At 41.0% G+C, this 12,049-nt stretch overlaps 5 non-coding genes across 5 annotated transcripts; 3 read left to right on the forward strand and 2 right to left on the reverse strand.

Moving 5' to 3' along the window:
• Window positions 1–7,510: 7,510 nt before the first annotated feature.
• LOC116681952 (small nucleolar RNA U3) lies at window positions 7,511–7,726 on the reverse strand. The gene has a single exon (XR_004330165.1). It is a non-coding gene; the product is annotated as a small nucleolar RNA U3 (small nucleolar RNA).
• Window positions 7,727–9,225: 1,499 nt separating this feature from the next.
• Window positions 9,226–9,297, forward strand: trnae-uuc (transfer RNA glutamic acid (anticodon UUC)). The gene has a single exon. It is a non-coding gene; the product is annotated as a tRNA-Glu (tRNA).
• Window positions 9,298–9,482: 185 nt separating this feature from the next.
• trnal-aag (transfer RNA leucine (anticodon AAG)) lies at window positions 9,483–9,564 on the forward strand. Its single transcript has one exon. It is a non-coding gene; the product is annotated as a tRNA-Leu (tRNA).
• Window positions 9,565–10,824: 1,260 nt separating this feature from the next.
• On the reverse strand, window positions 10,825–10,896 carry trnai-aau (transfer RNA isoleucine (anticodon AAU)). The gene has a single exon. It is a non-coding gene; the product is annotated as a tRNA-Ile (tRNA).
• Window positions 10,897–11,222: 326 nt separating this feature from the next.
• On the forward strand, window positions 11,223–11,335 carry LOC116681954 (U5 spliceosomal RNA). Its single transcript, XR_004330167.1, has one exon. It is a non-coding gene; the product is annotated as a U5 spliceosomal RNA (small nuclear RNA).
• Window positions 11,336–12,049: the final 714 nt, after the last annotated feature.

The raw sequence follows: 12,049 nt of genomic DNA on the forward strand, positions 1-12,049 counted from the left end.
ACAGTGGCTTCCAGTACCTATGAGGTATTACAATATTGTCCATGAAGGTACATCTGCCATAGAAGGATGTGTGACCACCATTAAAGGATGGCTTTCTTTGTCGGCAGGATTCAAACTTGCGAGGGGAGTCCCCAATGGATTTCAAGTCATTCGCCTTAACCACTCGGCCACGGCAACCTAAAAAGCAGAGAAATACCGATTTCCACTAATAGTGATAACCTATTCAAGGCAAGGCAAGGAAGCTTTATTTGTATTGCACCTTTCAGCCATAGGGCAATTCAAAGTGCTTTACACAAAAAGAGTTAAAAAAGAGTTAAAAAATAAAAATAGATAAAACACAAGAATAAAAGTTACAGTGCAGTATACAAAATCAAACATTAAAGAAATTAACAACCATTTAAAGAAAGGCAACATCAAAAAGAAAGGTCTTCAGCCTTCAGCGTTCTGAATCAGCTGCAGCTGTCTGATAGATTTTTTAGAGAGAGCTGTAAAGACACCGTTACAGTAGTCAAGTCTACTGAAGATGAAAGCATGGACCAGTTTTTCCAAATCCTGTTGACACATAAGTCCTTTAACCCTTGATATATTCTTAAGGTGATAGTAGGCTGACTTTGTAATTGTCTTAATGTGGCTGTTAAAATTCAGGTCTGAGTCCATGACTACACCAAGATTTCTGGCTTTGTCTGTTGTTCTTAACATTGTTGTTTGAAGCTGAGTGCAGACTTTTAATCGTTCCTCTTTTGCTCCAAAAACAACCACCTCAGTTTTTCCTTCATTTAATTTCAGAAAGTTCTGGCACATCCAGTCGTTAATTTGTTCGATGCACTCAGTCAGTTTATGTATTGGACTATAGTCCCCCGGCGATAGGGTTATGCAAATTTGTGTGTTGTCCGTATAACTATGGTAACTTATTTTGTTGTTTTCCATAATCTGAGCCAGTGGAAGCATGTTAAGAACCAGTATTAATGCAAAGAAAGGACTGGAGCATTTGGAACTCTGGAACTCTGTCTGGCTTATTTATGTAGCATGGATGCTACCGTTAGCTAACTAGCCAATAGGTACAATCACAATCGGACTGAAAATTGTTCGATGTCCTATAATGTTACAGACCGACGCGATACCAAACGCAAAAGGGTCTTATATACACAGTATATGTGTTTATAAATATGTAATATTAAGTTTTTCATTTATTTTTTAACCCAGCCACGCAGTAAGGCAAGAGCCTCACAGGAGCAGGCAAAGAGCAGCATGCAGCTCACGAGCCGCAGGTTCGCCACCCCTGCACTAGAAGATCACGGCCACTTGGTAGCAGAGGGCCTTGTTGTTGTGAAAGCATAGTGGGAACTCTGAAATATCAACGGTTGACAGTATGAGCTAGCCAGGATTCAAACTAATCTAACTAATCAGACGCGTTATCCATTGCGCCACTAGCCTTACGTTTAGCATTAGCAATAGCTACGTTCTCACACCATCGTATGCAAACAGGGTTGATCTTTGTTGGCAAGTGTATAGAAGGCCAGTTAACCGTTTGTTACAGTCCAAAATTTGGGGATTCTTGCAGGACTTTTAGGATAAGCTGTCTAGTTTCTATCAATGTAAAGTAAAGCAGATGTAGTAATTCAAAGAAACAACAGATTCCTACCGAGGTTGCTGCAGCCACCACAACGCAGAGTACCAAGCACTATAAGATCACAACCATTTGGTATTAAAATCACCGCGTTGTTGTGATAGCATAGTTGGAAATCGGATCCACAAATATGTTGCTATTTTCTAGGTTCCACTAATTGATGTGTAACAACTGACTATTCCAGGGATAGTTTATCTAGTACTGCTGATTCTAAAAAAACAACAGAGGAAGCTTGATGATAGCTGTGTTTCAGTTAAATTGAAGAATTTAGAGCTGTTTTAGCACATGTTGAAAAGCTATTTACGCATCATTTGGCTTTTTACTGTGTATTTGATTTAATGTGATAGACAGTTTTTACAGGAGTAAACTTGGAAATGAGGATCAAGTAATTTAATAGCTAAAGAACAGAACAAACTATCCAGGAGTCAACCCTAACATCTTGTGATCTGTAGTCAGACGCATTACCCATTGCCCCACTAGCCCTACGTTCAGAGAGCATTGGGAGTACCTGGCTTCTCACACCATTCTATGCAGACAGTGTTGAACTTTGTTGGCAAGTGTACAGAAAGCCAGTCAAATCTTTGTTGTAGTCCAACATGTGGGGCCACCTGCAGGACCTTTAGCCTAAGCTGTCCAGTTTCTATCAATGTAAAATGAAGCAGAGGATGGAACAACTTGGAGGCATTACAAAGCTGCCATGACCCGGATTCGAAATGAGGTTGCTGCAGCCACAACGCAGAGTACTAACCACTATACGATCACGGCCACTTGGAACCAGTAGGGCCTTGTTATTGTGAAAGCATAGTGGGAACTCTGAATATCAACTCTACTGATATTTTCCCGCTTTCCCTGATTGTTGACTTACAAATGAACATTTCATGGATGGTTTATCTGGCACTGCTGATTCTGTCCTTCAGGGACCATTTTTTTTTCAAGGAAAGATGATTAGCAAGCAAAAACAGAAAAACAACAGCAAGAGCTTGATTATTGCTGTAGTTGACTGACACTTAGAGGCTTAGATGAATTTACACACATGTTGAAACGATAATTACTCATCATTTGGCTCTTTATACATGTACATTTTCTTTGTCGAGTTTGTCCTGTAGGCTAAAGTTGGAAATGACAAACAAGAGATTTAGTCGCTAAAGAGCACTACGAGCTAGCCAGGAACCAGACCTAGAATCTTCTGATCTGTAATCAGACACATTATCCATTGCGTCAAAGCTGGGGAACAATAGTCTGTAAGGGGGGGGGAGAGAAGAGGAAAAAGGGGAAGAGGGAGGAAGATGCTAAATTACACACAAAGAAAAATCACATCTACAAAAATAAATTTTGACGGATGTGACTCACTGATGGTCTAGTGGCTAGGATTTGGAGCTCTCACTGCCGCTGCCCGGGTTCAGTTCCCGGTCAGGACTTGACAGATACAGGTGCAACATTTGAAAAAGTAAGTTCCTGGACTTGTTTTCGGTTGATTTAGATTTGTCAAATTCTTCCTCATTAGTTTAACGCCAGAACCCCAACACTTTTAAAGAGTTCCATTCCCTTTAAATCAAACCCCCGACAGCGGATGTATCCTGTTGACATTATTGATCATAAACACTTAATCTGCCTCCATTTCAATAACAATTCTTTTCATTTTTCAAACAGTAACTAAACCCCTAACCAACATTTTTTTCCAAAAAAACAATGTCTGTGAATGTCAAGTAAGTAATGTTATTTAGATTCAGGTCCAAATTTTAACATTTTAGTGCAATGCAAAGGTGCATAACAGATTGCTTTCTACATACCTGGAGCGATGCAAAGCAGGGGGGGGCAACTAGTCAAGGAACAGCAAGAGACTTGGTATTTAAGACTACAAACTGACTATGTGACAGATGTGTAATCTGTCATGTCCTGCCTTCTGAAGATCTAGCCAGGAGCCATTCCTTGCCTAAAACAATGAGTTATTCCAGTAAGTGAAAAGGAAACTCACATCTACAAAGATAAATTTGGAATATATGACTCCCTGATGGTCTAGTGGCTAGGATTTGGCGCTCTCACCGCTGCGGCCCGGTTCGATTCCCTGTCAGGGAATGGTCAGGACTTGATACACTCTAAAGCAGATCTGTACATTTACATACATTTTCATGTTAACTTTACAGAATTTTTCTGTTGTTTTTTTTAAATACAGAAAAACACCAATAAATTACAAAAATAAACTGTGAATTTAAGGGACAACTAGCACGTGTGAAACCACCTGTGGGAGTGGAACATGCATGTGTAGAGATGGGCTTTCAAACAATGCACCTTTTGACATTTTGAAATGTCAGTAGGAAAAGCAAAGGTATAAATAAAAATGAATTATGGCTCAACTCAATTTAGATTTTTACAGTAGAAATAAGGCATTACAAAGTCAAGAAACTAGGTGCTGATAGTGAAGGGCAAATGAAGCTTTGGTGAAGCACTGAACCACTCAGAGGAATTGGTTTGAAAATGGGTTCATTACTAGAAGCTTCAGTAACAGGGACCTCGCCTGGTGAAGGGCCAAGGCTGCATCCAAATGATCCCGACAAGATAGTGGACAGGAGGCTTTAGACTAGTGACACTCACGTGTACTAACAATGGGATAGCATTCTTTTTAAAATAAAGATTGTGTAATGTATTATTGGGTATTAGGTAAAGAGTGCTTGGGGAAAACAGAGGATGTGCTTGTGTAACTATGGCCGGGGGGTATGTGGGACAGGGACCACTCATCGATTTTTATTAAGGAACATTATTTTTTCCACATGTTTGTGCATATGCACCAAACAAGAGTTTGGGGTATTTGGCCTACTTGGAGACCTTGAATAGAGTCCTCTATGGGGCTCCAGTAGGGGACTCCATAGTTCTGCTGGGGGACTTCAACGCACACGTGGGCAATGATGGAGATACTTGGAGAGGCGTGATTGGGAGGAACGGCCTCCCTGATCGGAACCTGAGTGGTTGTCTGTTGTTAGACTTCTGTGCTAGTCATGGATTGTCCATAACAAACACCATGTTCAAACACAGGGTGCTCATAAGTGTATGTGGTACCAGAGCACCCTAGAGCAATGATTGATTTTTATAATTGTTGTGATCTGAGGCCGTATGTTTTGGACACTCAGGTGAAGAGAGGGGCGGAGCGGTCAACTGATCACCATCTGGTGGTGAGTTAGGTCAGGGGGTGGGGGAGGACTCTGGACAGACCTGGTAAGCCCTAACGGGTAGTACAGGTAAATTGGGAACATCTGGAGGAGGCCCCTGTCCAACAGACTCGCTGACTGAAAGTTGCAATGGGGTTTCAGCTCACAGGCGCTAGGGGGGAGCGAGACGACCACGATTCAACTCATTCCAATGACTCCGAAGCTGTTCTGTTGGGTAAATTAAGCTAAAAATAAATGCATAGTTGTATAAGTTCTAATGTTTATTTCTTCCCAGTGTGACTCCCAGGACTTATGAGAAGTGTTTTAGAGGAGACTGGCTCAGCTCGTACTGCTCTGTGTGTGATATCAATACATATCTGGAAGATTCATGTTCCCTTTAAGGTCCTACAATAAGGTGACCAGATTTCTCAGACAAAATCCGGGGACATTTTCAGCTCAGAAGCAAATATACCTCCAAAACACGTCATGTTTTTATTTTTGTAAAACTTTAAACAGGGACACTAGACCTAGAGCTGTTTCCCCCAACAGACAACACTATGGAAAGGATTTCTAAGGAGGTCGACCTTTCTGTAAAAGATTAAGATCCTTTTTTAAAACACAAAAGTCCGCGAAATTGCGTTGGCTAAACCCACCAGACTCCATGTAAACAATCAGTGATTTTAGCATCGTAAAATAAAGCTTTCTAAAACATCTCTGAACTTGTCTTGAGCGACTATCGGCTAAGTTTGGTCGGTGTTTTCTTTCTTTCATTCCAATTTCGGGTCTGTCAGTCACAGTGGAAACCGGGGACATTTTCGGGGACAGATCCCCGGAAACCGGGGACGTCTGGTCACCCTATCCTACAACCGTTTTTAACATTCAAGTGACCTCAGTGCAGCACAAATATTCTAATAGCCCAGTTTGTTCTGAAAAGAATGATGTTGATATCTTGACTGTAGACACCCGGGTAGATGTTTTACAAGCTTTTATAGAAAATAGAAGCAGACGGACAATGAGCTATGAAAATGACCTTAGGTCTCAGAGGGTTAAATTATAGGAAGTTGCTAAGCACACAGTTACTGGAGTTAGAGAAAATGCCGTCCCAAACGGCGCATACTTGTGTGTACTGCTCTTGTGCAAAGACATCAATCTTTTTTTTTTTTTATTAGATTAGATTCAACTTTATTGTCATTGTGCAGAGTACAAGTACAAAGACAAGGAAATGCAGTTTTTGTCCAATCAAAAAAGTGCAATGTGATATACAAAGTACAGACAGGTGGTGCATTGGCAGGACAAGAAATATATTACTGTGTTATTTTTAGTTTTTTTTTACTGTTTAACAGCATTTTTTCAAGAACAATTTTCAGTGTGATTGTGAGTTGGCCAGGCCGTTGGCTAGTTAGCTAACGTTAGCTTCCATGCTACATGAATAAGCCAGACAGAGGTGTCTCTCATCTGGTGATAGAACCCTGATTCCCCCCCCCCCTCCCCCTCCCCGTCCTGTTGGCTCAGAGCTCCACAGACTCAGTCCACAGGTACAAATTACTTTGAGAGGTTGTCATCACTGAGTTGTGGTTGTGATTGAAAATGAACCAGAGTAAAAAAAAAGTACATGAGTAAATGTTACACTACACGCTTGCAGCTGTCATTCTGTTCATGGAAATATCAATCTACACATTTGTGAATATTTTTTCTGTGACTTAACATTCAGAATACCGGTGTGTGAATAATTTCTACAAGTGCAAATAAAAAAAAAAATCCGATTTTTTCTTTTTTTTACAAGCTCTCGTGTTTTTTTCATTGTGTGACATCAAATTAAGATCACACGTGTGTGAATATTTTTGCAAGTGTAAATTTTATTTTTACAAGTGCAAATGTAAACATGTAAGTTCAGATTTTTTTGTTCTACAAACTCTCACCTTCGGCCCCATATTTCCCTTCATATGAGTCAGAGCCAGCAGCACTAAGGAAGAGCAGCCTCTCCTACGGCGAGTGGTGGCGACCCACGGGGAAACTTTGGTTTCCCAGTCAGTTCCAGTAGTACAGGTGAGAAAGTGGTGGATAAAACGAGGACTGTGGGCCGGCGTTGTTGGTATGTGAGTGGAAATACATCCAACATGCTAACACATATCCAACGCCATCACCCAGACATGCCAATCACTGGAACAAGACAAAAAAACTGTCCAACGTCTCCTCCCTACAGTGCTTAACCAGCCTTTAGATCCAAATACAAATAGGGCCAAAAAATCACTGAATCAATCAGGATTTCCACATCACCTTCAACGCCCCGTATCCACTCGTAGAGTAACCTGGCTTCAAGTATTTGCTGTATGTACGCAAACCTCGTTACAACATGCCATCCCGTCCACCGGGACTTCAGTGTACCGTTCCACCCCTTTAATACATGTCAATCAAGCTGAGCCTGTAAAAGCCACACAGTCTGATTAGTCAAGTGGAAACACCTGTGGGAGTGGAACATGGATGTGTAGAGATGGGCTTTCAAACAACGCACCTTTTTGACATGTCAAAGTAGGAAATGCAAGGTAGAAATCAAGAGAAATTATGGCTTAACTCAGTTTACATTTCTACACTGGCCATAAAGTATTACAATGTCAAGAAAGTAGGTGTTAACCCGTTAAAGTAACCTTGTCCACCATGGACAAAACATACTTCAAGACTGACTATAATTTTGCATGTTTTATTACCTTCATACATGCAAGTTTTTCATATATCTGCTACTACCACTCTGAACATATTCCCTTCCTCAATACTCCATAAAGAAGCAAAGAACGATCATCAATGACAGAGAGCATATGTAGTGAATCATTACTCTGTGTCAGCTTCACGCTCAGAAAGGAATATCACAAGTCATCATCGTGGTCAGCGAGACCAAACACTTTCGAAACACATTCCCCAAGTCAGAAACTCTAGAAATGTTCCCTGAAAGTACAGTCTTGGTTAGATTGAGGGGGGAACTGCATCTCATTCACTGCAGAGTGATCGTCACTCAGGGTTCAGAGGGACAGAAGCTAATCGTTACGTGCTCCAGATGACTCTGAGGTGAGAAAATCTATTTAGATCTTTAAAGCCCATGTTGCAGGTTAACCACCACTGTTGATTATTGGGTACAAAAAACACTCAAGATTTGTATATCATCTCCAAATATTGTTAAAAGTTAGTTTTTGGTCATTATTAGTGTTCGCGGGTTTATTAAGTTAAGTGTAATGTCTTGTTTGTGTTGTAGTATCTATAGAGATTTGTGGTGTAGTATGGAACCATTGTCCTGTCTTTTATGTATTATGAAACTTATTGCCGCCTGTCTTGGCAGGACTCCCTGGAAGAAGAGTTACTGTAGCTCAATGGGATTGTTCCTGGTTAAATAAAGGTTAAATAAAAATAAAATGAATCTTTAATATGTCAAAACATTCCTCTCTTCATTTCCGACATACTGGAAGTCGGCCTTGTTTATTGGATGCTCTCCAGTTATTGTTGTTTGGTAGATTAACTTTATATTTTCCTACTTTGGGGACTTTTCTTTTCATATTCTTTGTCTAACATTTTCTATTCCCTGTTTGTATTTTCTGTGACTGCATGTGGTTTTAAATCTGTTGGAGTTTCTTCAGACTAAAGCAAAGACACTGATGATGTCATCCAAAAGAAACATAAAGGACAGCAACCTGTTTCCAGAGGACACTAAAGAATGACGGAGCAGCAGGAAACAGAGCAGCTCAAATAGCAAACAGCTGATTAATTCATCTGACTCGTAGAATAACGCCAATGATTGACTTGTTTTAAATGTCTGGGAATGTGGAACAGCTCCATGCTGACTACCTGAAATAAAACAAGGCCACATGCTGATTATTGGGGACTTGATTTGATGGATTTATTCTTCCTGTTGTGTCTCTGTTTAAACTCCTAATTTAAAGGTAAAGTCAGCGTCCACTACAGGTTGTGTTGTTGCTGCTGACAGACTAAGATTATTATTCTTATCCCTACCGAGATAGACCTTTTAGTTAAAGAGGAACATCCTTTTAGTTTAGATCCTTTAGTTTCCAACCAGACCAGAGTGGTGATTGTAGGAACAGTGGAAAGATGAACCAAGACGGCTTTTCATATATATATTTTCTTTTTCTATTGACTATAGTTGTGTTTGTTATTAACAGAAATCAACCCGTCAACATTTCTATTTGTCATAAAGTTCCGACGTTAAGTTTTTTACCGCCAGTTCAAAATGGAGCTGAACACGGAGGAGGATTCCTCCCTAACGGCCGCTCTGCTCTGCTCCGTGCCCCCGCTGTCCGGTAATAGTTAAAGCAGATAAAAACCTAAAGAACACTCAAAAGCTTTAAGATATAACTTACTTAAGAAGCGTCTTCATTCACGTTCAAGAGAAGGCCTGTTTCCAGCCAGACTATGAATTGATTCATGAAATCCCTGTTATTAATATGTAGTCAGTCCCATATGGTCTAGCGGTTAGGATTCCTGGTTTTCACCCAGGTGGCCCGGGTTCAACTCCAGGTATGGGAATAGGTATTTAGCCGGTAAAGATCTGCACGATCTCTGACATTGGCCTGTATTAAATCAGAGCTGTAGTTAGGTGTTCTAAGTTATATGTGTTTCCCCTTGCAAATGTTTTGTTCCAATATCATTAACAAGCATACCGTTAGTTACGTTCCTTGTGTTTGTCACGATTTGGGGAAGTGATACTTGCAGGTAGTGTGGCCGAGCGGTCTAAGCCGCTGGATTAAGGCTCCAGTCTCTCTGGAGGCGTGGGTTCAAATCCCACCACTGCCAACTACTGAAATGTTACATACATTGGTACACTCCTACACCGCCCTCCCAAATGACACCTACCCTAACATAAAAAAACGGCAATGAAGATGTGCACACTTTTTTGCAGCACGTATATCTGCGAGCAAAACCTTTTCTTGCATGAAACTCTTGAAAACTCCGAGATCGAGATTGGGTTTGAGACTGGCCGTGACTAGAATGGAACCAGACATTCATCCCAACCCAGTGTGATAAAATATTAGATCTCTGTTATGGTAGAAATAAGGGAGCATATCAATCAATCAAGCTTCCTCCACGAGGATGTACAGACATAGGAAGTGCATTAAGATTTGCCCGTGTCTGGTATTACTAATTCAACTGAATAGGTTTTTTACATTTGAATCCTGCCAACACCGGAAGCCATTATTTACCGGTGCTAGCAAACCAATGACACATCACAGCATACCAAATTGCAGATGTGCCAACATGAACAATATTGTGTTATCTCATTGGTACTGGAATCCACCCGTCTCCACCAATGTATCTCTTAGCATTTATTTTCAGTCTCAATGCCCAGATGTGTTACAAGATTTGCTGTGAACATTTTATTGTCCAGCAGAAAGGCAACAGGTGTGTTACTTTTCGACTACGCTACCATAGCAGTGCAAGCATTTTGCCCAGGTTTGATTTCCAGCCACTGCCGTTGCATTTACAGGTTTTGAAGCCATATACAACATTAACATTACATGTTTTACCCAGGTTTCTTCTTTTATTCAGTGCTATTTCAATTTCCTTGCGGGAGTCATCCCAAAAGGATTAATAAAGATAAGTCTAAGTCTATCTCAGAAAAAAGTAAAAAAAATCTGAAGATCTTCAGGGGATGTAGCTCAGTGGTAGAGCTCATGCTTTCCATGTATGAGGACAAGACATCTCCAGCAGGTATTATGGTAGAGTCTTTAAAATAACTGCAACAGATATTTCCTCCTGTGGTAATCTGACTGGAAGGGTTATAGAACGTAGTGGTAGACTAAGACCTCCTGTAACACAAACTAAGCAGTATGCTCTCTCTTTTATACCTCAGACTATCAGAAAGCACAACATGCACTGTAGTGTAGTAATTGTATTACGCTCCAGTTTTTATGGGTGTTACGGCAGGTATGAGCACACAAGATTCAATTTTTATGGTTAAAAGTTAAGTAAAGTTAACTTATGGTTAAGTTTACTCTTCACCAGGTGGAGACATTAAATGTTAACAGACTTGATACTGATATAAAGTATAGGAATCAGCAGAGGATGGTTTCGATCCACCAACCTCTGGGTTATTGGCCCAGCACGCTTCCGCTGCGCCACTCTGCTCTGCTTTACAAGGCCAGGGACTGGACAATCTGTAATTCACATTTTGAAGGAAGGACCAAGGTTCCAACAGTTTACGGGTTGTAAAGTTAAACATTTGGTAGACCTTGCAACTATCTTTTATGTGACCTCAACCATTGATTGTTCACAAGACTTGTGACTGGCTGGCGTTTTAAAAACAGGGCATTGTGAGTACAGATATAAACATCAGTAAGGAGTCTACCAAGTTGCCTCTTATCATTTTAGTTTGGACACCCAGTGAGGCTTACCGCAATGGTTTGGACTGGGTCCACTAGGGTTTTCGGCTGCTCTCGAGCAGACGGCTGTACTCACTCTGGTTTCTCTTCATAACACACAAGTCTTTTGCCTTTCACTAAAGACTTCCTTGGAGGGGAACGCCGATGAGTTGAAACTATTTTAGGTGGGCTTTGCTGTTTAGCCGAGCCTTTTGTACTTCTTTATACTACCCTTAACAAGACTCAGAGTCTTAACAGCAGCTAAATAATAGAAGCAAGATGATTTTCATGGGCCATGGACAGCGACAGGACTCCCCCTGACTGTGACCAGGACCGATCAAAAAATTTAATTGGGAAGGGTGTGGGAAACAAATTGGCTAGACACAGTAGGGAAAGTTAGTCAGAGAGTAGGATCCTGGAGACTTAGAGGACTAACACTAGAAGTTATGGTTTTAATCATCAAGGCAGTGATTTTACCTTTGCTTTTACTCATCAGCTGTTTTTATCCCACCCAGAAAGTGATTTTAGACCTGGAACAAGCCATCTTTTATTTCTTGTTGAGGTTCAAGTGGGAACGAGTGCAAAGAAGAGTGATGAAGAAGCCAAAGGAGAAAGGAGGGAAAGGAGTGCCTGACTTGTTATCGTTTTTAGGGAGCAGATTTACAGCTATACACATAACAGCAGGTGCCCAGACTTGACACACTGCTGCGCCTTGAGACGTGTTGTTCATGTCCAGGAGTTGTGCTCTTTCCATCGCTTGACAATATTCCCTTTTAGGATCAAGAGTTCTTCTCCCACGCTGAACACAGGCTGAGCCAAGGGCCACTTTCCCCTCATGAGTAGTCCAACGCGTTCTCCGGGACTTCCTTGAGTCCTTGTAGTATTGTGACAGGCGGAGATACTGTCCATTATACTAACGA

Source organism: Etheostoma spectabile, unplaced genomic scaffold (genome assembly GCF_008692095.1).
Source record: "Etheostoma spectabile isolate EspeVRDwgs_2016 unplaced genomic scaffold, UIUC_Espe_1.0 scaffold00018774, whole genome shotgun sequence".
NCBI classification, from domain to species: Eukaryota; Metazoa; Chordata; class Actinopteri; order Perciformes; family Percidae; genus Etheostoma; species Etheostoma spectabile.